The following is a 23923-nucleotide window of genomic DNA, read 5'->3' as shown; positions in this document are numbered from 1 at the left end:
AGTGTTTATTATTAGGCCTATAATTATTATTGTGGCAGTATTGTCTAACCTGCTAGCAATCAATCAAGACACAGACACCTGCTATATTTTAAAATAGCCTTAGTTAACCTGGGGCAGGGCAGATTTCAATCCCCTAAACTACTTCCCATAGAGGGGCAGGTACGGGATCCCTGCCCCAACCCCATTCTATCTGCTTCTAATAATTTCTATCAAACTACCTCCCATCCATAATCCCATATGCTTGCTAATTATCATCATCTGGGACAAATCCTCCATCCACACCGGCCATGTGCTTCTCCTCCACCTAACCCATGGCAGCCTTCCCTCTTCCTCTCCTGTCCTCCGGTCTCTTTCCTCCCAAGATTCTCTCTGTCCCGGCCCCCCTCCCTGCCCAGGAACCTTAGCCATACTTATCCCATTTACCCTGCCCAGATGTGATGGCCTTTTATTGGTCAAACAGGTTAGGCTTTTAGGTAAGGTGGGTCACGTCACGGAGACAGCAAGTAGTAATCAGCATCAAAATACATCAGACCAACCTCCAGCAGTTGTCCATCTCCTGGCAGTGGTGGTCCACTGCAAAAGGCCAGTCACTTTGGGTATTTTTGTTTGGTTGGGTTTTTTGTTGGCGAGGGGGGGGGGTGTCTCGAGACAGGGTTTCTCTATAGCCTTGGCTGTCCTGGACTCGCTTTGTAGACCAGGCTGGCCTAGAACTCACAGAGATCTGCCTGCCTCTGCCTCTGGAGTGCTGGGATTAAAGGTGTGCGCCACCACGCCGGCTGGAGCAACCACTTTGTAACCAACAGGTCCACGGACCCTCTGAGTTCTGGAGCTTTTTTTTTTTTTAACATCTGGACTACCAGGAATGGAGCTTCTGGGTTGATTGCCAGTTTGTTTCCCTATTCAAACCATGTGATATTGGCTCTCCGAGTCCCCCAATGGGAGCAGAATATGTGTCTGGGCACTGGAAACCTGTCATGTGCACAATGATGTCTCATTTCAATTTAGGGTTCCTCCTGTTAGGGTTCCCCCTGTCAGTTTGAGTATAAGCATCTTTTCAAGCAAATCTGGTTGCCTTTTTTTTTTTTTTTTTTTTTTTTTTTTTTGAGAGGACTGTTCTCATCCTCTGGCCACCACATGCTGTCTGTGTTGGCAGCACCAACAGCGAGTGTGGCAAGAGCTAACCCCTGCAGTAGCTTCACAAGTGAGGACTCAGGCAGACAGAGAGGGCACCAGCCTTCATCTGGCATGTGGTGTGAGGGATGCCCAGCAAGGAAGACAGGCATCCATGGTTGGACCAAGGTGAGCCAGGGATTGAGGGTGGAAATTGATGGATACAGAGAGTCTGGGAAGGGGTCTGATTGAGTCTTTATGAGAGATGTTGTTTTGGGGGCAGAGAGGCCACAGGGTGAGAGGGTGAGAGGCATCAGGAGCTGCAGAGTTGCTGGGCTGGGGTCTTGGGCAGTGAGGAGTGTGTGTCATGGAGTACAGCATCTGTCTCAAGGACGTGGTAGGGTTTCCAGACGAGGTTGAGGATGCTTTTCTTAGTCTCGGTCAATGTATTGATTAGGAATTCATAACCTTGAAGGGCACTTAAGGACCTGGACTTAAGTATCCTGCTTCTGCAGGCTGAGTATGCGTGGGACCAGAGGCCACAGGAAGTGTGGGCAGCGGGAGAGTGTCCTGGGATACAGGGTCATCTTGGCACTCAGCTGTGTCCTGGACTTTCTGCCTACGGCTTAATTTAAATATTTGTTCTATGAGTCAGGGTCTCAGGTAACCCAGCGTTGCACTGATCTCACTCTATAGTGGAGGCTGGCCTCAAAGGTCCTGTCCTTCAGCCTCCCTAGTGCTGGGATTACAGGAATCTGCCACCACACTTAGCTTGACTTTAATTCCCTTCACCAACAGGTGGGTGTACTGGGTACCAGCAATACCCTCATGTCTCTGAGCTGGTTCCCAGATATGTGGTCCTGGGTGGTAACCCTGTTCAGTGTCACCCCGACAAAGGAACCTTGAGGCCCAGGAGAAATGTGAGCGTGTAGCCCCTTGGTGCTTGGTTTTCAATGTCTTAGTCTATATCTTTTGAGTTCACTTCTATCTCTTGTCTCTTGTCTGTCTGGTGAGGCCTGCAGCTTGTTAACGCATGCGCTGCCTAGAGTAGCCTAGACTGGACCCAGATGCAGTCAGTCTGGGAGTCATGATTGGAGGGAAGGATGCTGCAGAGAACCCTCGGAGTTGCTCACCAAAAAAAACTGGTGTCCTTCCCACCATGCAAAGCCGACTGTCCTTTTCCGCAGTGCTGCTCTTGGGAGGGCTGACAGCGGTGGCCACTGAGCAGCATTTGTCCCAGGAATGCCAGGATGGGGGAGCTCCTCTTTCATTACTTGTAGATTTCTGTGCTGCACGTTTCCTCCCCCCACCCCACCCCCCTTTGGCTGTAACAACTAGAAATGCTCTCCGTTCTTTTGGACATTGTGATGGTTGATCTTCATTGTTAACCTGACTGGATTTAGAATCACCATGGAAACACATTTCTGAGTGTGTCTGTCTGTGAATGCATTTCCAGAAAAAAGTTAACAGGAGAGGAAAGGCCCAACCTGAATGTGGGTGTCCCAACCCCTCGGGCAGGGGAGCTAAGAACCAGCAGTCACCTCTTTTAGTTTCCTAACTGCACATGTAATGTGGCCCACCACCCCATACTTCTCTGCCATGACGTACTGTGCATATCCTCAGTCTGTGAGCCAGGATAAACCCTTCTGTAAGTGGCCCTCGCTGGGTATCTCGGCACAGCAGTAAGAAGGGTGACCAGGGGCTGGAGAGATGGCTCAACGGTTAAGAGCACTGCCTGCTCTTCCCGAGGTCCTGAGTTCAATTCCCAGCAACCACATGGTGGCTCACAACCATCTATAATGAGATCTGATGCCCTCTTCTGGACTGCATGTCTACATCAGATATATAGAAAATAAATAAATCTTTTGAAAAAAAAAAAAAAGGTGACCAATGCAGAGACTTGATGCTGGGCAGTGGGGCTGTTGCCGTGATGAACCTGACCACGTGGTTCACGAGGTCTTTAGAACTGGTTTAGGGGCGGGGGCATGCAGAAGAGTTTGGCGCCATGGGCCAGAATGCTCCAAGAAGCACAACTATTCTTGTGGGAATTTGGAAGAATAAAGGAAGAAATGCAGACAGCAGGGCCCTTGCGTAGGTTACTGAGAGGAACAACTGCTCTATTGGGAACTGGGCTAGGAACCATTCGTGTTTTATTCTGGCAACAAAAATCTGGCTACATTCTACCTGTGTCCTGAGAATTTGAGTGGAGACTTAAAAGGTAAATTAGCTAATTTGTTTGGCAGGTGGAATCTCAAGGCAAGCTAGTATTTTCAGACTGTGGCAGCTCTCGTCCAGATCTGCAGTGGCAGTGAGCAACAAATGGAATGGAAAGACGGGGAAAAGGTGAAGTTCAGCCAGGAGAGGTGTGTGAGAAGCTTAAAGATGTGTGCAAGGAAGGTGTGGAGAAAGGCAGCTGCAACTGTCAAGGAGACTAGCATTGAAGACAGACATGTTCTGCCCTGGGACAAGAGGAAACTACCCTTAGGTCACAGCATCTCCCACCCCTTTCACACTGAGGCCTCCATCTTGGGCCAATAATGGGTATATTTGAAAAGAGAGAACCTACAGTGAGAATATAGATGAAGGACTGCCCTCTTCCAAAATGGCGCCAAGGCAAGTGTTTTCCCAGGCCCAGCCTTGAAGGCACACAGGGGCTATTGTGTTTGTGATCCAGGGGTAGAGACCAGGCTATAACTTGAGCTGTCAGCAGAACTTGGCACCGTCACCCAAGTGGTGTTAGTTTTGCAGTCACGGAGGATTCGAGGAGATGGTCACAGAGGCTTCCGCCAGGGTTCCAGGAAGCTGTTGAAGCTAGGCAGTACGAGGCAGGCTTAGATTCCTTGGGAGGAGGCCTTGAGAGATCATCGCATGGACCCAGGAAGGTGACGAGAGCCCTGATGTATTGGAGATGCTAAGAACAGCGCGCATCTACCCCCCCCCCCCAAAAAAAGCTACAGGCATGGAGAGCAGAGCTGGCTCAAGGGTCTGTGTGCTGTAGGCGGCAGCAGGAGAGTAACACCATCGTGAGTCCCAGATGCCAAATACAGAGCTGAAGGAATTGGTGTTTGCCCTTCTGAGTCTTAATCTTGCTTTGGTCTCGTGCTCCCATCCTACTGCTGAAGGCTGTGGGGGCCTTTAGGAATAGACTACGTTCGCTTTGCATTATAAGACGGAAGTAAAGCTTTATACGTCAGGGGTGGACCGTTAACAGCTAATGCCAATGTTCTTGAATGCCATGTGGGCAAAGGGTAGAGCTGGCATGGTTAGCTGCCATTATTACCACGAGAGCACACCTCTGGCTGTGTCTAAGAAAGGGGAGTCCACCCTGAAAGTGGGTGGTGCTACCCCATGAGCTGGTGGCAGACTGATTAGAGAGAGACAGCAAGGGTGGCTATGTGACGTCTCCATGGGTAAAGTACTTGATATCATAAGCCTGAGGGTCTCAGCTCAGTCTCCAGGGCCTGCCTAGAGGTAGGAGAGATCTGACAACACAAAGTTGCATGTGTGCTGTGATGCATGGACCCACTAACCTCTGTCTCTCTGCCTCCCTCTTTCTCTCAGACATACACACACACTCTCTCTCTCTGTCACACACACTAATAATAATTTTTTTAAGAGGAGAAAGTGAGCTGTGTCCCAGCATTCCTCTCACAGCTCCCTGACCGCAGACGCAGTGAGATCTGCTGCCTCGCGCTCCTGCCACCACGCCTCCTCCACCATGATGGACTGTGAACCTGCAGACTGGGTTCCTGAATAAGCATTTCCTTCCTTAAAGTGCTATTGTCGGTGCTTTGTCACGGAAGTGGAAACTACCTGTAGCCAGTAGAGATGAGTGCCCCACGTGGAATTACTAGGTTACACAATCACTCTATTTTGAGGCTTCTCATGAACCTCTCCATACTGTTTCCCACCATGGCTGCATTTTACAAAACAAAGCATTCTGAATGAGCAGATGGTCCTTTAAAAGAAAGGTTTATTTTTAAAATTGTGTATATGTGCTGGGCATGGTGGCACACACTCTGTGAGTTCAAGACCAGCCTGGTCTACAAAGCGAGTCCAGGACAGCCAGGGCTACACAGAGAAACCCTGTCTCAAAAAACAAAATCAAAAAAGAACCATGGGTGCCAGAGGGTATCCGAGCCCTGGATTGGAGTTACGGGTGCTAGTGAGCCCCCAGACGTGGGGTGCCAGAAACCGAGCCCAGTCCTTTGCAACAGCAGTACTTTCTTTTAATTGCTGAGCCACTGTTTCTCCAGCCCCACGCTTGGATGGACTTCAAGCCACTTTGTGCTTTAAAACACTGTGGTGCTCGTGCAACAGAGTGTTCTGTGTTAAGTTTTAATAACCACATGGATGCTGGGTAAATAGTGACGTCACCCCATGCACAACCACACGTCACATATTAATGGTCCAGACTGCCCACCCGGAGAGCTTTTTAAGCATGTGGCGTTACTGGAAAGACCTACTGTGTGCTAGCAATCTGGACTCATCTTGCACGTTCGTTAGGTTTTTAGGTTTTTCAGTTACCTCAGCCGCCTTCTGAGGCTGCTATGGAATTCTCCTCACTTCTTCCAGTAAGAAATGAACATAAGGAGCCGGGCGTGGTGGCGCACGCCTTTAATCCCAGCACTCGGGAGGCAGAGGCAGGCGGATCGCTGTGAGTTCGAGGCCAGCCTGGTCTACAAAGTGAGTCCAGGACAGTCAAGGCTACACAGAGAAACCCTGTCTCGAAAAACCAAAAAAAAAAAAAAAAAAAGAAATGAACATAAGTGTGCTGACGATTCTAAGAGTCGTTGTTTAGGCTGATTACCTGAAAGATGCTTTCTAATTCATCTTTCCTGGTTCTTCTGCGCGCGCAGTGTGGGTCTGTGTGTGTAGAGGCCAGGGGACCAACTCGGGTGGCTCCTCAGCTGTTGACCACCTTCTGTTTGTTTGTTGTTTCTGAAACAGAGTCTCATTCTGGTAGTCTTGGCCTGTCCTGGAACTAGCGATGTAGACCAGACTGGTTTTGAATTTATGGAGATTCACCTCTCTTTGCCTTGAGTGCTGGGATTAAAGGCATGCACCACCACACCCAGTGGTATTTTTAAAAGGCATTTATTTTATGGGTGGGTGGGTGGGTGCTGTGTGGAGGTCAGAGTTCAACATGCAGAACACATTTCTCTTCTTCCACCACATGGGATGGAGGACCTGAACTCAGGCCATCAGCGTTGGCAGCAAGTGCCTTTATCCACGGAGCCATCTTGCCAGCCCCACCTGGTTTATTGAGACAAGTCGTCTGACTGGCCCGGAGCTCTCCAAGTGAGCGAGGTGGCCGGCTAGAAAGCCCTGAGGAGCCCCCCCCCCCCCCGCCCACTTTCCCAGCGCTGGGATAACAAGCATGCGCCACCATGCTTGGCGTTTCAGTGTGGTTTATGGGCGTCGAATCAAGTCTTCCTGCACACAGGGCAAAGCACTCTACCAGCTTGGGGTTCCCCTAGCCCCGACTTCCCCCCAAAGCAAAGGAGAAAGAAGATAGAAAAAGATGGAAGGGAGGAAGATAATGGACCGGCTGCCTTTGGTGGCTTTCCCGGGACATGTCTGAGTACCAGCTTCCATATCCCAGTCGGAGACTGACTCTGGCAGAACCCTCACTTTAACGTGCCCAAGTGATACCAGTGGCCATGTTTACAGACCCTTTGCAATAGGCAGTGACACTCTAACCACTTTGTGGGGAGGGGACATTGACTCCATCTGTGGTGCTTTCTCGCTCCTACCCAGACACCCCGGGGTTTGAGTGTGTTCGTGGAGTGGGCTCTCTTCCCCTGCCTCTCGTCTGGCTGCTGCCCAGGGTCCAGCCCCAGTGTCCTCACCATCGGGCTCCAGACAGTGTTTAATATTCTTACCCCAAATGTCCTTGTGTTCTAAGCAGCTTTTCCATTGACTCAGGCAAAACGAAGGGGGTCAGGGTTTCTGATAGCTCCTGGCTAATTATCCATGGAATGTACTGTTTAAATTTTCAGCGTGACAGTATCAAAAATCCTAAGACTCTGACTCCCTGCTATTAAGTTCAGTGGCCTTCCCGTCTGTGACTGGGGCAGGAAGAGGGGCCAGTGGGTCCTCAAGGCCCTCTGAGACCAGCAGGGACTAGGACTGAATCCAAAGCCTAAGTTGGCTTTCAGTGAGGTAAGGCCTCTGCTTTTAAAAGCAAGGACGACTCCAAGGCAGACCCCAAGCCTGACTGGTAAAAAGCAGGGGTCTTCTGGTCTTCTTGTTTTTACCATGAGGCCTCCCTGGGTTATAGACATAAAACACTATGGGGGGGGGGGGGGGGGGAGTAGGACAGGGTTGGAGTTGAGCGATGAGAAACACTCTGACCTCCTGTCCCACCAAGCGTATAGCTCCAGTACTCTGCTGGCTCTGTCCCCCTTGGTTTTGAGGACTAGGTCCTTCCTATGCTCAGGGCGGGGTTCCGGTTGCATATACACTGGGGGCAGGTGCATGCGTGCGGGTGTGTGTGTGTGTGTGTGTGTGTGTGTGTGTGTGTGTGTGTGTGTGTGTGACCTCTCTGCATCCATCTTGGAGCCTCCATACTCCCTGCCTCACATTCAGTCTGTCTCCTTCCTGTTCTCCGTCTCTCTGTCTCTTTCCCCTCGCCAGTCTCTGAAGCCAGAGTAGGCTAACTACTGTAGTCAGAGAAAACTGTGGCTCCAGGGAGACCAAGGAGCAGGGGATCCAGGTGGTCTTGGGTTGCAGTGGCTCCTGTGTTCCGAGGATTTGACCTTGTCCAAGGCTAGGACTGCTGGTGCCCACCCCTGCTCTCCCCAAAGCTCACATGGGTGCCCAGAAAGTGAGGCATTGGTGGAAGAAGGACAAACACTTCTGCATGTCACCCCACTGCGGGGAGCAGACCTGGAGACTTGGGGTGAGGGTCTGAGGAGGGATAAGGTGTGTCACTAGGGTCTTTCTGTCTCCTGTTCCCACTTAAGCATCCCTCCAGTGTCTACCTAAGAGTCCTAAGGCTCTGGCAGTAGGGTGTCCCTGCATGGAAGAGATCCTGTCCCAGAAGAGGGTGGGACTGAGGGGAAGGTTCTGGATGTGCTGGAACAGACGGGATTGGGGACCGGCGCCTGGGCTATGTGGCTGCACCTGTAGCTCTGCCCTTCAGCCCCTCAGGACAATGTAGCACCCGAGTACAGCCCTGTATGCTCTCCTGCTGGGTTTGGCTAGAGCCTGGTGGGAAACACCTTTTCTTCATTAGTGGTAACTGTTCATCTGATGGCAGGTTGCTGGGTGGAGCGGGGGGTGGGGGGGATAAGATTTGGGGGCAAGGGGATTCATGGCTGGCAGGATCTAGAGAACTGTGCCCATCCTCAGCCTGCCCCTGCCAGGCCTGAGGTTTGCGGTGATCCCTTCTTGAGGTCTGATGGGGCATCACCTCTGCACCTGCCAAGCTTACTGGTGGAAAACAATTTTGCAAACCCAGCTCAGCGCTCTGGGCCCTGTCCAGTGTTGGCCATGACTCTGCAGTTCCTGGGGTTCCAGTGTGTTTCCCTGTCTTTCTGAGTGGGATGGCAGAGGGGTCCCTGGGTCTTGGGAAATACACAGAGGCATAGGAAGGGAATAAGTTACCCACTGGCCTCCCGCTGGCTCACAGCCTCCGATCTTGGAGGGCCCTTAAATTGCCGGGTCCTTACCCTGTAATTGTTCCCAGCAGTGAGGAGCGAGGCCTGCTAGGCCTTCGTGTTTGTTTTGCCTTCTGTGTTAGGCCAGCGGTAACTAAGGGCCGTTTCCCCTTGGTGACGGTGGAGCTGGCTCCGGCCAGGGCTGATCCAGGCAGCTCAGGCGCAGCAGCCTTGGGGACCCTGTGGGGCAGCCACACTCAGGAGGAGACCCAGGCCTCAGCAGCCCAGTGCTGCTTGCTTTGTGCTCTGATTCTGCCCCTGGTGATGAAGACCCACCAGCTTTTCTCCTGGCTTTTCTCCAAGGCACTTGCCTAGAACATTCCGGAACTCTGGATTTTGTGGTAGGTGTTGGGAGACTGTGAGGCCACTTGCTGGCTGGCCGCATGTGGGCGGGTCTTGGACAGGCTCATGGACTTCAGCCATGAGGCAGTATTGTGACTGACCTAGGTTCCTGCAGGCCCAGGGTCCTGAGGTCATCCCAGGGAGAGATCGGAGGAGATGGCTTTGTGAGGCAGCCGCAGGCAGCCATGGAGACCAACCTGGAAAGGCTCTATGGAGGAGGCAGCCAAGGAGGGCTGTATGGAGGAGGCAGCCAGGGAGGGGAGGGCTCTATGGAGGAGGCAGCCAGGGAGGGCTCTATGGAGGCGGCAGCCAGAACAGACGTTGAGAGATGGGCTTCACCTGAGTGTAGTTCACTTTAGGGCCAAGGATGTTTTAGAGCAGGCATGGCTCTGAGAGGTCTCAGGGTCTGCCTGGCTAACTGGAGTCGAAGGGGGGGTTGGAGTGTGGAAGACCCTGAAAGCATGTCTGAACCTGACGGGTGGGCAGAAGGAAGCCGATGAGTGGGTGGAGGAGGAGCCTCGGGGTGCTACCAGTCACTGGGACCTGTGTCCCCAGGTCCCTGTGACCACTGCCTTCTGTAAGGTCCAGGAGCCACAGCCTATCTCCTGTGTCCCACCCTGCCCACCTCTATGGGTCTGACCCGTGACAGGGAGCATTGTCTGCCACCTCGGTCGCATGGTCTGTTTGTGCTTTAAGATCGGCTTCCTATAAAGAGATGAAGCCCTCCATCTAGGGCAGAGGTTCTTTTCTGTTTTTAATGATTTATTTATTTTTATTCCCTGTGCATTGATATTTTGCCTTGCATGTGTGTCCGTGTGAGGGTATCAGATCTTGGAGTTACAGACAGCGAGGTGCCGTGTGGGTGCTGGGAACTGAACCCGGGTCCCCTGGAAGAGAGCAGTCAGTGTTCTTAACAATGGAGCCATCTCTCTGGTCTCCCAGGGCAGAGGTTCTTAACCTTCCTAATGCTCGACCCTTTAGTACGTTAGGATGGCCTCCAACCAAAAAGTTATTTTTGTGGCTACTTCATTTGACTGTAGTTTTGTTACTACTAGGAATCCCGATATCTGCGTTCTCTGATGGCCTTGGGCGAGCCCTGCAAAAGGGTTATTCGACCCCCAGATTGAGAACCACTGCCCTACTATCTTCCTAATGTGCCTCCTCTAAGCCTTTGCCTCCCAAAGAGTCCAGACTGGCAGCCACAAGCCACCTGAGGGTCTGGTGCAGGTCCCATCGGTGAGTAGGTAGGGCAGGACCTGAGATTCTGCATTTTCCTCAAGCTCCTAGCATGCATCCTGGGTTTTCTGGGTGTCACAAGGTGTAGGACAAACCAGGTGACTGGTCCCCTACTTCATAAAGTGCCTGTGACAGGGCCATGAAGGAGTCGGACTGCTGACCGTGCAGGATCTCCATGCAGTATGGTTTTCCGTTTGGGGTCCTGGAGAGGGAGCTGTCAATCAGGAGAGATGGGGTGCAGAAGGTGGAGCTGAGCTTCCCCATGCAACTTTCACACGGGCCCCTGCCACGAGCCCAGCTGCCGATAGCATTAAGGCTCAGTGATTCATTGTAGCGCGCCGGGTTATGAAAACGCAGGTCCCTGCGGCTTGTTTTGTTGGCAGGTCTTGTCACCTCAGCAGAAAAGAGACGCCTTTGATATGGGAACGGAAACTCAGACAGCAGTCGAGCTCAGCAGTGCCTTTCGGGAGCAGCAGGGATTGTGGTCCAGCCCCAGCTGTGGGAATCTGAGGCTGGCAGGAAGGCTTGCAGTGTAGGCCTGAGGAAAGGTCTCTCACAACTGGTCTGGTGGCAGCAGCCCAGCTGCGATGTGCCAGACCCTCCTGCTAACCCCCTTCAGGAGGCAGAGATGTGCCTGTGAAGGTGATGTGCAGGCTTACGTCATGGGAAACCCAGCCTACTGAGGACAAACCTTTCTGAAAGTTGGCCCAGCTGCTCACAGAGCTCTCTGCCAGCAAGGCTGGAGTATAAAATACACATGAGTCTCATGTACCTGGGGTGGCAGGAGCTGGGCTAACTAAAGTGGCCAGTCCTGGCCTTGTTTATGTCCCCAAGGCTGAGCTGACTGTTGGGACAAGCAAGTACCTTCCTTCCCTCCACTTGTCATCCTGGGTTGGCTCGTTAAATGACCATTTGGCCAGTTCCCCCCCCCCTATTTTTTTTTTCCTTTTACATTTTCAAAATGTGAGAGCTGGAATAGACAGGCCACAGATCTGAACTGCTTCCCTAAGAAACTTTTCCTGATGCGCAGGCTTGGGCAGATGAAGGAGAGAGCCCCTCCTCCCCAGACACTGCATGAGATCTCCTGGGGCTCTGTGGCTGTTGCTGAGTTTGAGATGGCCCAAGGTCGCCACAGAGAGAGGTCAGCACCTCAGGACTGCTGTTCAGAAGTTGGGGTAGGGAATGGTTTTAGATGTGCACGTCTGTGTTGAAACCCTGTCTCAGGGGACACAACCCTTTGCTCTTCTTTTTCCTCACACCACTAACTTGGAAATGTTGTCTTCAGTTGTTTCTAATGTTTTTGTTTGTGTGTGCGCATGTATGCAGACATGCACATGCCTGTTGTATGACAGAACTTTTCCTAGGAAACTGCAATTCACACATTTACTCGCCCCACGTAGGGAACCCATGATAGACCAAAGTACGGATACTACCAAAGTCCAGCTTGGTAAACCAGTGGGTTTTATTATGGTTACTTACAGGAATATGGGTGAGGGGTTACTTACAGGAGTAGAAATGGTTGAGACAGCTTCATCACCAAATCCCACCCCAGTATGAGCAACAGCTCACAAAGCTGGGAGCAGGGAGCACCGCTGCACAGCCTTCAGGCAGCTCAGCAGGTTGGGGAGTGTCTTTTTCAGGTGCCTCAGTTGAACTGACGCTCTTTTAGGCTTTAGTTCTGCCGTTTCTGCCTCTTCCGAGCAGCTAATCTGGTCTGAGAGTCTTCGCAGGTTAGTTTCCTGGGAGGGGGACTCTCAGCTTGTATTGTGTACTCTGGCAGAGAGGGGCTAGTGAACCTGGTCAGTTTCAGGGACTTCCTGCTGCTGTTTGAGTTGTTTACCTCCCAGTTTAAGGAACTTCCTTGGAGGGTGGAATGTTTTAATCTCTGGATGAACCTACTGTACACAGTACCATGGAGCAAGTGTGAAGGTCAGAGGAAAAATTATGAGGAATCATGTCTCTCCTCCTATCACGTGGGTCCCAGGAATCAAACTCAAGTCCCTGGTTTTGGTGGCAAGCATCTTTCGTCTCTCTGACCCTGGCTGTTCATGTAATGCTGACCTTCCAATGGGCTCTACATTTTATCCTCCAAGCAACCCGTGAGGTTGGACCATCATCACGTTCACTTCAGTGGATGAAGGGACCCAGAGCTCAGAGAGGTGAGGAAATAAGGTCACCTGGCTTGTAGAGCAGAAGTTGAGACTTGGCAGCCCAGCTCGAGACTGCACTTGCCCTCTGCAGTTTGACAGGCACTTGGTTAAACCAGTCTCCCTTGATTGACGCTGCTTCACAGCCAGCTTTCCGTGTTTCACACAAGCCCAGCCCAGCTGGAAAGGGTCTGTGGGAAATGATGGAGCCTGTCTGAGGCACTTGGGCTGTGCTCAAGCTGTGAGTGGTGTTCCAAGAACGCTTTGTTCATTATAAAGAGTTTGCGTGTGGGGACAAGCCTGGTCCAGCGGAGCATCAGCCTGGGGCTTACTGGGTACAGGCAGGAGTTCTGTAGTATAGCGCAGTCGGTGGCAGCCAGGCCAAGCTTGCACACATCAGCAGGGGGAGCAAGCAGGAGCTGAGTAGCCAGGGTAGTTTCCTGATGTCAGAAAGTGGGGCTCTTGCCAATGCTCGATGCCTCGGGGTGCAGACCTGCTCTGTGAGAAAGCTGGTACTGGAACCTGTCGGCAGGCCTTCTTCCTACCGTGGGCTGTGCCCAGGTGCTGCCCTGGTAGCACTTCTCCCATGCCAGCGTCCTTACGCTATTGTTTTGGGCGTGCTGGTCACCACTCCCCCAGACTTCTGTTTGGTCCCAGGCTGGGAGATAAAAGCACACATTCGAGATTCCTCCAGAGAAACTTGATCCACAGGTGCCTGCTCAAGGATGCAAAGCTGCCAAGCCAAGCTCAGTGCTTTTTTTTTTTTTTTTTTTTTTCTTTTGCAGCAGAGGGGAAAAAAAATAGTGTGTGGGTGCAGGGACAGGGGATTGCAGCAACCAGACTCTAGAAGGCTTTAATAACTCCCACATCTGAACACTGTTAGCCGTGGCTGGTGTGAAACACTGGCTGCAAGCTGGTGCCCAGCCAGCGAGGTCCCCTGTAGGCTCTGGGTGTCCTTCAGCCTGGCCTCTCAGTCCTACCCTTATTCTCTTGTCACGGGCGTGCAAGGGTGCATGCTTGCATTAAGTTGTGCTTTCTTAACCTCAGATAACAGAAGAATAACCGTTTTGTGAATGTTTATGTGTGTGGCGGGTGCACATACGTGTGTGGAAGGCACGGGTCAACCCACCCTGGTGTTACCTATCATCAGGAGCTATCCGCTTTGCTTCTTGAGATGTGGTGTCTTACTGGAGCCTAGGGCAGACTGATCAGGCTAGACTGGCTGGCCCAAGACTCGCCTGGGTTCGCCCTTGCTTGCACCTCAGGAGCTGGGACCACAAGGATGTGCCACCACACTGGGCTTTGTCCATGGGCTCTGGAGGTTGGATGACGGGCTTCCTGTTTGTGTGGCAAGCACTTTATAAACTGAGCTATCTCCCTGGTCCACGTTACCCTGCCTTTAATCCCAGCACTCGGGAGGTGGAGGTAGGTGGATCGCTGTGAGTTTGAGGCCAGCAAGGTCTTCAAAGTGAGTCCAGGACAGCCAAGGATACTTAGAGAAACCCTGTCTCGAAAAAAAACAGAACAAAAAATTACAGTGTGTGTGTGTGTGTGTGTGTGTGTGTGTGCGTGCATGTGTGCTATAGTATACACAAGTAGAGATCAGAGGACAACTTGGACTCAGTTTTCTCATTTAGGTCCAGTGATCAAACTCAGTTGCAAGGCTTGGTGGCAAATACCTTTACACACTATGCCATCTTGCCAACCCAATGTTATCTTCTTTAAAAGGTGCAACTCAGTGGCACCTGGTATCTCTCTCTTTCACACACACACACACACACACACACACACACACACACACACACACACACACACACACACCCCACTTAGTTCCCAAACATTTGGTCCTTCGTCAAGAGGCCCAGTCTACTAGCCATCACTCCTCATGCCCTTTCACAGTCTGCTTTGTTCTACATGGATTCTGCTGTTCTAGCAATTCCATAAGACTTGGAACCATTTATGTCTGGCTTCCTTATCTTAGCATGACCGTTTTCCAGGTCCACCCACTGTGTAGCATATACCAGGCCACCGCTCCTTTCACGGCCAGATAGTGCTGCATTGTGTGTGTGCACTGCAGTTAGTAAGTCACATCGGCTGCTGATGGCTATCTGGGTCCGCTTACCTTTTCCTACAAGAGCAAAACAACAGAACGAGAAAGCTTAAAAGGAAGGGCAACTCACACACCCCTCATGCCAACCGCGGCAGCGCTTTCACTTTCCAGGTTTATTTGCCAACGAATGACAGCTTTTGCTGTCGTTTTGGCTTGTTGACTCAGGTTGGCCAACTTGCTAGGTAGCCCAGGCTAGGCTCTCTCAGAATGCTCCTGCTTCCACTGCTAAGTGCTGGGATTATAGCAGCCATGTGCCGGGATCTCGCCAACAGACATTTTTGACAGGTCAAGGATAGCCTCTCTGCACACTGGCCCAGAAGTCATTTTCCACCTCCTTCCTTTTTCCTGCATGTGACACGGTGCAAGGGAATTTGCACCCTGGAGCCTTCAGCTTGTCTGAAATGAAGGGTTAATCCACTTGCCACCTTTGGACCTGCTGGTGCCTCCCCTTTAGAGGTCTTACGACTTCCCAGGCTCATGGGCTTGGAGCAGGAAGGCCAGGGACAGGTAAGAGGAAGTTCCTGGAGGCTATGGGAATCTGAGAGATTAAAGTCCTTGCGTTCCCCACTGCCCGTGAGACCTGGGACTGCCCTCTCCCAGGCCTCCCATTCAGGTTTATGAAATCCCACCCGGGGACCGGTACTGAGGCTGCTACCCGGATCCTTTTGCAAGCTCATTGGCAGTAGTCCACTACAAGTCTGTTGGACAAACTAGCCCGGCAGAAACTCCAGCGCCTTCAGCTGCCACTGTGAGGTGCAAAGACCAGGAAGCTTAGAGGCAGGCAAGTGGGATCCTCCATGTCTTCTGCGAACAGTAAGGGGGCGGGGGGACGGAATGTCTGAGAGCCAAAGTTTTGAAGGTGGGGTAAACTAAAGGAAAAACTTCCAGGTCACACCATTAAGGAGGAAATCTTAACAGAGAACTGAAGCTAGCACATCAGACTGGTGCAGGGACTAAGAAGTGGCTAGGAAGAACAGCCCATGTGCTGAGTGTGATGTCACCTTTGGCCGTAAATGACCATCCTTGCGCCTGCATAGTCTAGAAGGAAGGCAAACTGACGTATCTTGGTACTTCTCCCTAGCCTCAGAAGAGAGAAAACTTAACGTATGCTTTCTCCACTTCGGTATTATGACTCCTTACTTGTGACATTTGAAATAGTTTATATCAAGGTAGGACGAGGTGTCTGGAAGGTCATTGAGGGGCTGGGGAGACGGTTCTGTGGATAAAGTGCTGGCTGCACAGGCATGCGGGCTGGAGTTTGGATCTCCAGCCCCTGTGTACACGCTGGCCTGGTGTAGCAGCCCACCTGTAGTCCCAGTGTGTGGGAGGTGAAGACAGGGTAAACCCTTCTGCAGACTGGCTAGACTAGTCCACACACACACATACACACACACACACACACACACACACACACACACACACACACACACACACACACACACACACACCATAGAGTAAGTCCATTTCCTATGGGCTGGGGAGCCAGGTGTGATGGTCCACACCTGGAATCCTAGCATTTGGGAGAACCGAGACTCTACACTTCCCAGGGGCTACCGCTGCTGCTGCGCCTCACCCTGACAACCACTCTCACAAACATAATTACAGGGAACAACATGTGTGGTCTTCACGTATGATCTCGTAGATACAACTGTTTGCCTTCCTTCTAGACCATTCTAGAGTGCAGATGCAGTGATGGTCACTTAAGGCCAAGCGTCGCGTGGCACCCAGCACGTGGGTTATTTTTCCTAGCCATCTCTTTGAACAGCCTTCCTCCCCTTCTGGATGTTTTTGAGGTGACTCCTTCTGCTGCTGTTTTTTTATTTAAGGGGCTCACATGACCTACTGAATTCAGGAGAAGTTAGGAGGGTATTGTGTGAAGGGACCTTCCTGTCTTTCTGCCTTTCACATGCCCCGCACAGGGACACCTGTCCACCTCTTTCTGTCTTCTCTCAGAGACACCTTCTTGGTGACTGAGCAACCAGAGTTATCTCTGTGGACCCTGGACCCATGGCTTCCCATGACCCCCCTACACTTGGCATCCAAGCTCTCAGTTTTTAGGGATCCCTTAGCACTGAAAGAGACGGGAGAAGGCAGAGCGATGTGTGTATGGTGCGTCTCCTGCGTGCTAAATGCTGCTATCTGGAGCCAAGCTGCGCATTATGTACAGAAAAACAAATGCCGTACTTGTTCCTCCTGTACACCCTTAGGGAGTGTGGCGGGTTTTCCGTGGATCTGCAGAGTGGGACAGGGCAGCCCAGGCCCCTCTCGCTTGCTCATGGACTTGCTTACTTGCTCACCTGTTCACTCTAGACCTATAAACAGATCCCCCCTGAGGCTCCTGATCCTCTCCCAGCACCTTTCCCCTGTTTCTTCTATCTGGAGGGACCTGAGGTGAACTGAGGTCCACTTCTAGAAATAATCTTCTTTATGGGAAGAGGTCGAGGTGATGCCTGTTCCTGACCTAGGCTTTGGAGCCCCAAAAGCTGAGGTCTGGTTTGATGTAAGGCTGTAAGCTATCTCAGACCTGTGTTAACCTCCTCTCAGATCAGGAAGAAGCCAACAAGAGGGAGCCTGAGATTGTTTCCCTGGGGAGCCTTCTCCCAAGAGTAACCACTTGGGGGGCCAGAGGCACCCTATTGTAACACCCTATCTCCTGCCTTCCTCTGGAGCTGGTGAGGGTATGGGCCTTTCTCTGTGGGCTCCTTCAGCAGCTCTTCCTGCTTCTGCTGCTGCTGTGACACTCAGCTCCCTCCGTGCCAGCACTAACAACCCAGTTTGTGACTGACCTCCCCCCCGCCAGGCAGCGGGCGGAACAGTAACCCTGTGAGTCTAGATTGTTCCCACTGCCCCTGAAGGTGCATATGCTTGGCCTGTGGCTGCCCCTCCTGTGACGGAGCCTCTCTGACTGTGCCGCAGGCCACAACCCTCCGGCTCTTAACTAGACTACAAGCTAACTGTTATTTTAATTTTTGGTCTCTGTATGAATGTCTTGCTGGTTTCCCAGGGGCATGGAGCAACTGCCTCGAGCCCTTTCTGAAAGTGCGGTGAGTAATCTGGGTCCTTCTGTAGGTGTCTGTGGCAGGTGCGTTTTCACTCTTTTGAGGCCAGAGGCTAGAGCTCCGGACTGTGTGGGGTTTTCTTTCCAAAATCGCCTATCAGAACTTCTCAGAAGTGCCAATCCTCTCTGATGGCTCTGGGGTCAGAGACAATGTTATAACCCCTCTGCCTGAGAAGTCCTCTCAGGCAGGTGACTGGGTAGGGTGAGAGATCACACACATGGCAGGGGTTCCACTGAGGGCGGTGCCTTTGTTCTTGTAGCCCAGCTTGCTGTATGTATGCCCTGGGTGTTGTCACCGCCTAACCCATCCTACCACCTGTGTTCCTCGGGCTGGAGGAAGCAGCAAACCCTAATGAGCAGGCCAAGCTGGGGCAGGCGGTCAGACAGTGGCTCAGCCAGCCTGCAGAGGCTGCCCTGTAATAACAGGCTGTTCTGCCCCAGGCATATTACTCTTACAAAAACCCTGGGCTGCAACCACTGATGTGTGAGGCAGGGAGGCCACCAGAGGGAGGGAGCCTATTTGATCTTCAGGTGAAAGGAGGCTTTATAAATAGGTCACCTTGTTCCACATCCTGAATTTCGCTCTTTCTCCATCTTGGGTCAAAACAATAGTTTTACTGTTCTGGGGTCAGGGGTAGTGAGGGTGAACAGAGCTTCGGGAGGCGGGCATGTGTCTGCACACTCCCCGGTGGCCTTCCTCTGTCCACTCCCATACACTGGCCCTCCCCCCCCCCCCCAGTCACCTTGGCAGTGCCTCCTCCAGTAAAAGCTAATTTTCAGAAGAAGTGGGACTCTCCGGCCAAGTCATCTGAAAGCACTTTGGGGGAAGGTGAGGTCCGAGGGGCTGCACCATCCATCTACTGAAGGCATATGGTAGGGTTCCAGGTCAGTGCTGGCAAGTTGAGAAGTTCTGCCTTGAGCCAAGAGCCAGAAGTTGTCCCCTTGGATGTCCCTCTTTGAGGTTCCCATTCTTCCTCCTCTTCCTCCTGTCTAGAGTTAGTCTGTTGAGGCCAAAGTGGCCCCGGGTTTTATGGGGCAGCATTGTGAGGCCTTAGGCAGGGGCTGAGCAAGAGTAGAGCCAGCCCACCTGGTTGAGTTGTAGGATAAAGCAGTTGTGTTTGGGGCAGGTGCCAGTAGACAGGCTGCTCCATTTTCAATGGACAAAGTAAGTTGGTGATCTAGAAAGAGCACAAGTGGCAGGCCCTCTTTGGAGAATCAGTTTCAGAAATGCTGCTTTTCTTTGGGATGGCCCTGAAGCTTGAGCAGCATTCTTATCCTGGACTCTGCTTTCCTGTCTGTCAGTCATGGACCTCAGAGTGTCTAAAATTAACAGCGTTGTCTTTCGCATCCCAGGGTGATTTTATAGGCGGCTGTAAAATGGTTGGTGTTTATTCTTCTGGGTCCTTCTCCACGCCTGCAGTAGACCCAGATGCGTGAAGAGACCAAACCCTGCCCCTTCAGAGATGGGAGCGCATGCTGCATATTCCCATGATCCTTCTGTCCCAGCTGCCTCATTCCCTGGGCTGCTCAATGGACCTTATGCTGTTGGAAGTGACTTTCTTCATCCAAGTGCTCCTGGCTATAGGCTGGTGGGGGGAGGGGAGGGTGAGGGATGCCTCCTGGTGGAAGGAGATGCAACTCTCAGGAGTATGAGACTCTGAAGGAATATTTAGCACCTGGTTGGAACGTATGCTCCCACCATCCCCCCTTCCCTCTTGCCTCTCCCCCCACCCCCACTTGTGTGTGTGTGTGTGTGTGTCTTTCTTTCTTTCTCTCCCTCTCTCTCTCTCTCTCTCTCTCTCTCTCTCTCTCTCTCTCTCTCTCTCTCACACACACACACACACACACACACACACCTTGCAGAGAAGGTTGTCCCAGTTGGGCATCTGTTCATCACACCAGCTGACAGTTCCCTGCCAAGCTCCTCTCACCTCCATCCTGTCTTAGATAGCAACAAGAGGCCCTGGACTAAGAGCATGGAAGGCCGCCCATGGGAAGCCAAGGCATCGGCAAGTTCTGCTCTTCTTAGAGCCGAGCCCTCCATTTGAAAGTCTATTACAGATGCCACCGGGTCACCTAAACTGAGTTGAAAGCTTTTGCCCCTGACCGTTGTGGCCTTTTGCAGTGAACCTTGAACTGACCCCAACTCTGTGTGTGGCAGGGGCCGGGGGAGGGGTGGGAGTGCTTCCTTAGAGGAAGGCGGAAGAAATGTAAACCACAGGGTTTAGTGTGGTCTTGTGGATGCAGACACCCCTTCCTTAGTTCCTGCACTTTTGATCTGGTTCATTCTACTGCAAGGGAGTATAGAGTCGGTCTTGGTGTGTGCATGCATCTTTAAACTGGCCTGTCAGGGTCACAAGTCATCCGACCCACAGCCTTGGGGTGCACCCTAAGCCCCTAGCCCCTTGCCAGTGTGCCTCAGTTCAGCCACACATCCTTACCAAGAGGGCAGGGTAGACAGTGGCATGAGGGGTGGGGGTGGGATGACTTGCCTGCTATGACCCATGGAGCTGCTTACACGGCATTTTATTTATTGATTTATTTTTTACTTGTATTTTATGTGCATTGGTGTTTGGCCTAAATGTACGTCTATGTGAGGGTGTCAGATCTTGGAGTTCTTGTGAGCTGCTATGTGGGTGCTGGGAATTGAACCCAGGTCCTTTGTAAGAGCAGTCAGTGCTCTTAACCACTGAGCCATCTCTCCAGCCCTTACATGGCATTTTCTGAGTAATTATTCAGGTACTTTGGTGTCACACAGTCCCTGTCACTGATCTTGACTCTCTAGACTCCAGACAAGAGCTGGTTCTCTTCTGTGGCTCGGCGAGCTCTCAGCCTATGGTGCAGAGCACAGCCTTCCTCTTGTAAGCCACCTGCTTACCCTTGCATGGTGGTCACCCTGCTGTCCTTGGTTGATCTTTAACCTAGAGAAAAACATTGCTGGGCCAATGACTAGATATAGTCTCTGCTGCCCAATAAGAGTAACAGATGCACACTTAGAGCTCCTACACACTCAAAGCACGCGCGCACACACACACACACACACACACATACGCACACACGATCTCTTGGCTGGGATAGCTGCACTGCTGCATAGACTCTGTAATGGGATAATGACATTGTATGTCCCCTCCTCGGGCCCCCTCTCAGCAGTGTCCCTGGTCCTTGCGAATGACCAGCACTGCAACTGTATGACAGCTGCCAGGGGCAGCCCTGGGGACTAAGCACAGTGGGATGTGTTTGTTGTTCAGGGTGGCCAAAGTTTGGAAGGCAAGAGGGGTGCTGACTGGGCTTTGTTTGGGGGTTGGCTAGCCATGAGGGCAGCCAGCTGTCTCCACCACGGAGGAACATGGTAGTGAATGCCAGACCTCACTTTCTGAGCATGGGAACCGCTAAGGGACTCAGCCAGGAGCCACCAACTTCCAGGCCTCTGTCCTGCTCCTAAGCCTCAGTGACCGCTGATGTCACTACCCCCAGTGGTGCCCCTATGCTGTGACTGATGGGATGTGGTCATGGCAGCCCGTCCCTGTAGGCTCTCTGCTGTCTAGTTTCAGCCTACAAGGCAACACACCACCACTCCCTTCATGGTTCGGCAGTTCCTGGGCAGGGATGAGGGCTGAGTCCTCCCACCTCTCAAAGGCTTGCATCTGCTCCCTCGATCCTGAGACTCACATGGCACATTTGAACCCAATAACACCTGAGCTTCTGCTTTCCTTCCTGAACAGCAGGAAACGGGGTGACCCAGAGCCAGCACCTGTACTGGTTTTCCCACTTCCTACCAGCAGTACCCATTGCTGGACTCCCTACAGGCTCAGTGAAGCCTACCTTGTCCAGTGTTAACCACAGCTATGCAGGCGCACCCATGTTCCTGTCACCTAGCACCCATGGGTGGCGCACACCCACCCCACCCTGAGCTCCATGTCCAGGTATTTTGGGGAAGCGGGTCAGTGTTTTTCACAATTTTATAAGAGGGTCAGTCAGCAAATGATGGCTATGGTTTAAATCCACCTCTCTGTTTTCTTGGGACATAGCCACACCCATTTATTTACACACTGTCTGAAAAGCTTAAAATATTTACTCTCTGGCCATTCACAAAACAAGTCCACTGCCCTCTAATTTCATGGAGTCCTTAATCTTGGACTTCTGTGGGATGGCCTTCCAGTGCTTGGGGTCATAGCCAGAGGCGGTGTTCATCTGCTGAACCAGGTGTGGTAACCAGGAAGACGGGCTCACAGTGAGCTTTGTTGAGGGAGCAAGCGCATTCTAGAACGTCAGAAGTAGAATGCCGGCTGTGCCAAGCCTCCTCTCGGGCATTGTCCCCCTTGAGTCTCAGATAAGCACATGATACACAGGTGCCCCCCATGTTATAGATGAGAGAACTTGCCACTCATGTTATAGATGAGAGAACAAGAACTTGGAAAAGCCGAGCGTGGCACTTAGTTGGTGAACGAGGCACAGTTGTCCTGAGTGAGTGTGGGAGCCTTGGAGGCAGGCCTGGGGGCACACCCTGCAGGCTGCAGCCCAGGGAGAGGTGAGAATGGGAGAGCGCAGCTGCATGGGCATGCCTTAAAATAATTTATTTTTAAATTATAGGTCTGGGATGGGGGCCCCTGGGCACATGAGTTCAGTCCCCACAGAGACTAGAGGTACCAGGTTCTCTGTAGCTAGAGCCACAGGCAGTTGTGAACCACCTAGTGTGGGTACTGGGAATGGAACTTGGGTCTTCTTCAAGAGCGGTATGCACTTTTAACCTCTGAGCCACTTTTCTAGCTCCCTGCATGGGTACATTTTAGAGTGGATGGAAGGTGGGAAGCTGGTTGGCTTTGGCAGCCTTGCGTAAGCTAGGAGGTGGCTCGCTGTGGACAATGGGACAGTGTCATCTTCAGGCAACAACCTGGACACACAGGAAAGATGAGTCAAGCGTGACTCTAGGGTTGCCATGGCAACTGACCACTCAGAAGGTGACTCAGATGATGGGATGGGAGAACACATAGGATGGAGTACTTGGACCTGTCCCCTGGCCTCCCTTATGAGAAAATCGTTCCGCACCGCTGTGGACACTTTAGCCTGTGCCTACCCTCTCTCCAGCTCCCCCTTCCTATACCTTCTCTCCAGTGGACACCCACCATTCATAACCGTCCCACGCCTGGAGCTCTCACCTGCCTATGGTGCAGGGAGGGCTGCAGCTCAGCACAGCGTGGGTGATGGTGAACTCGCTAGGCTGCATACAGGCCATTGGGGACATCTTAGAACTAGAAGAGCTTGTGAAAATGACTTGGACAGGCAGTGGACACTCTACCCTGAGGTGACTTTTTTTTGATCGATTGTCCTAAGGCCTTAGGCTTGCCAGCTGCAGCCTTCACAAAACTTTGTTCAGTGGTGGGTGACAGAGTGGGAGTCATAATCTAGCTTGGTCTGGCAGGCTGAGGGCTGGCCCGTTTTTAAATAAAGTTTTATTGTAATGCAGCCATGAACATCAGCGTCTGTGCCTTTCGTAGGTATTTTTGGGCTGTGACAGTAAAGCTGAACAGCTGTAGTCTGGTCCACAAAACCCAAGACAGTTAGCATGGAGCCTTTTCTCATCGAATGTGCTAGTTTCTGGTGGTTTTCATTTGGTTTCTCCTGCTATAATAAAACATTCTGATGAGCAGTTTAGGTATGGAAAGGGCTTGCTCCAGCTTAGAGGTTGCACTCTATCATTGAGAGAAGTCACAACAGCCACTCAACAAGCTTGGAGCAGACATCCCAGGTGGTTGATCGAGCCAGCAACATGAGGACCTGGGTCAAAACGATAAGTTTTTAAAAGGGCCGGTGATGTGGTTCAGTGGTAGAGTTTTTGCCTAGCATGTACAGAGTTTTAGGTTTAACCCCCCAGTATCCCAAAGGAAGATTAAAAGAAACTAGAATCGTTGTTCCCGGATATCCAGAAGTAGGCTCTCAGTACCCACAGGGCTTTGTGGAACCAGTGCAGTCCGCAGCTGCAAAGGGACACTTCGGCTATGGGCAGATTTGTTGCCACTGGACACCCCAGTCCTGTCTTTTCTCTGAAGAGATGTCTGCATCCTTGGGACTGGGTGTTGCAGGAGCATCATGTGTTCTCTCTGGCACCAAGAATGAAGGTATAAGGGCACTGAGCACGTGTTTTCACCTAGGTCCTTCCTGCGGGGCTGAACCCACAGGAGGCCTTTCCACCTCAAAGCCATCGTCCTCACAGTGGTCCCTTCCCAGCCAAGAGCGCAGTAACTCACGTTGGTCCTGT

At 51.9% G+C, this 23923-nt stretch overlaps 1 protein-coding gene across 5 annotated transcripts in view; it reads left to right on the top strand.

Annotated features, from left to right (window-relative positions):
- The window catches only part of Spsb1 (splA/ryanodine receptor domain and SOCS box containing 1), a 61306-nt gene that overhangs the window by 24843 nt on the left and 12540 nt on the right, over positions 1-23923 (top strand). The window contains exon 1 of one of the 5 annotated variants that reach the window (XM_051172178.1): positions 8849-9115. The exons of the other annotated variants lie outside the window; for them this stretch is intronic. The gene's annotated coding sequence lies outside the window, so the exon portion shown is untranslated. Of the gene's footprint in view, positions 1-8848; positions 9116-23923 lie in introns of those variants that run through there. 5 annotated transcript variants of the gene reach the window in all.

This window comes from Acomys russatus, chromosome 29 (genome assembly GCF_903995435.1).
Source record: "Acomys russatus chromosome 29, mAcoRus1.1, whole genome shotgun sequence".
Lineage (NCBI taxonomy): Eukaryota > Metazoa > Chordata > Mammalia > Rodentia > Muridae > Acomys > Acomys russatus.
Note: the sequence above shows the minus strand (reverse complement) of the source record. Positions and strands in the feature narration are given on the sequence as shown.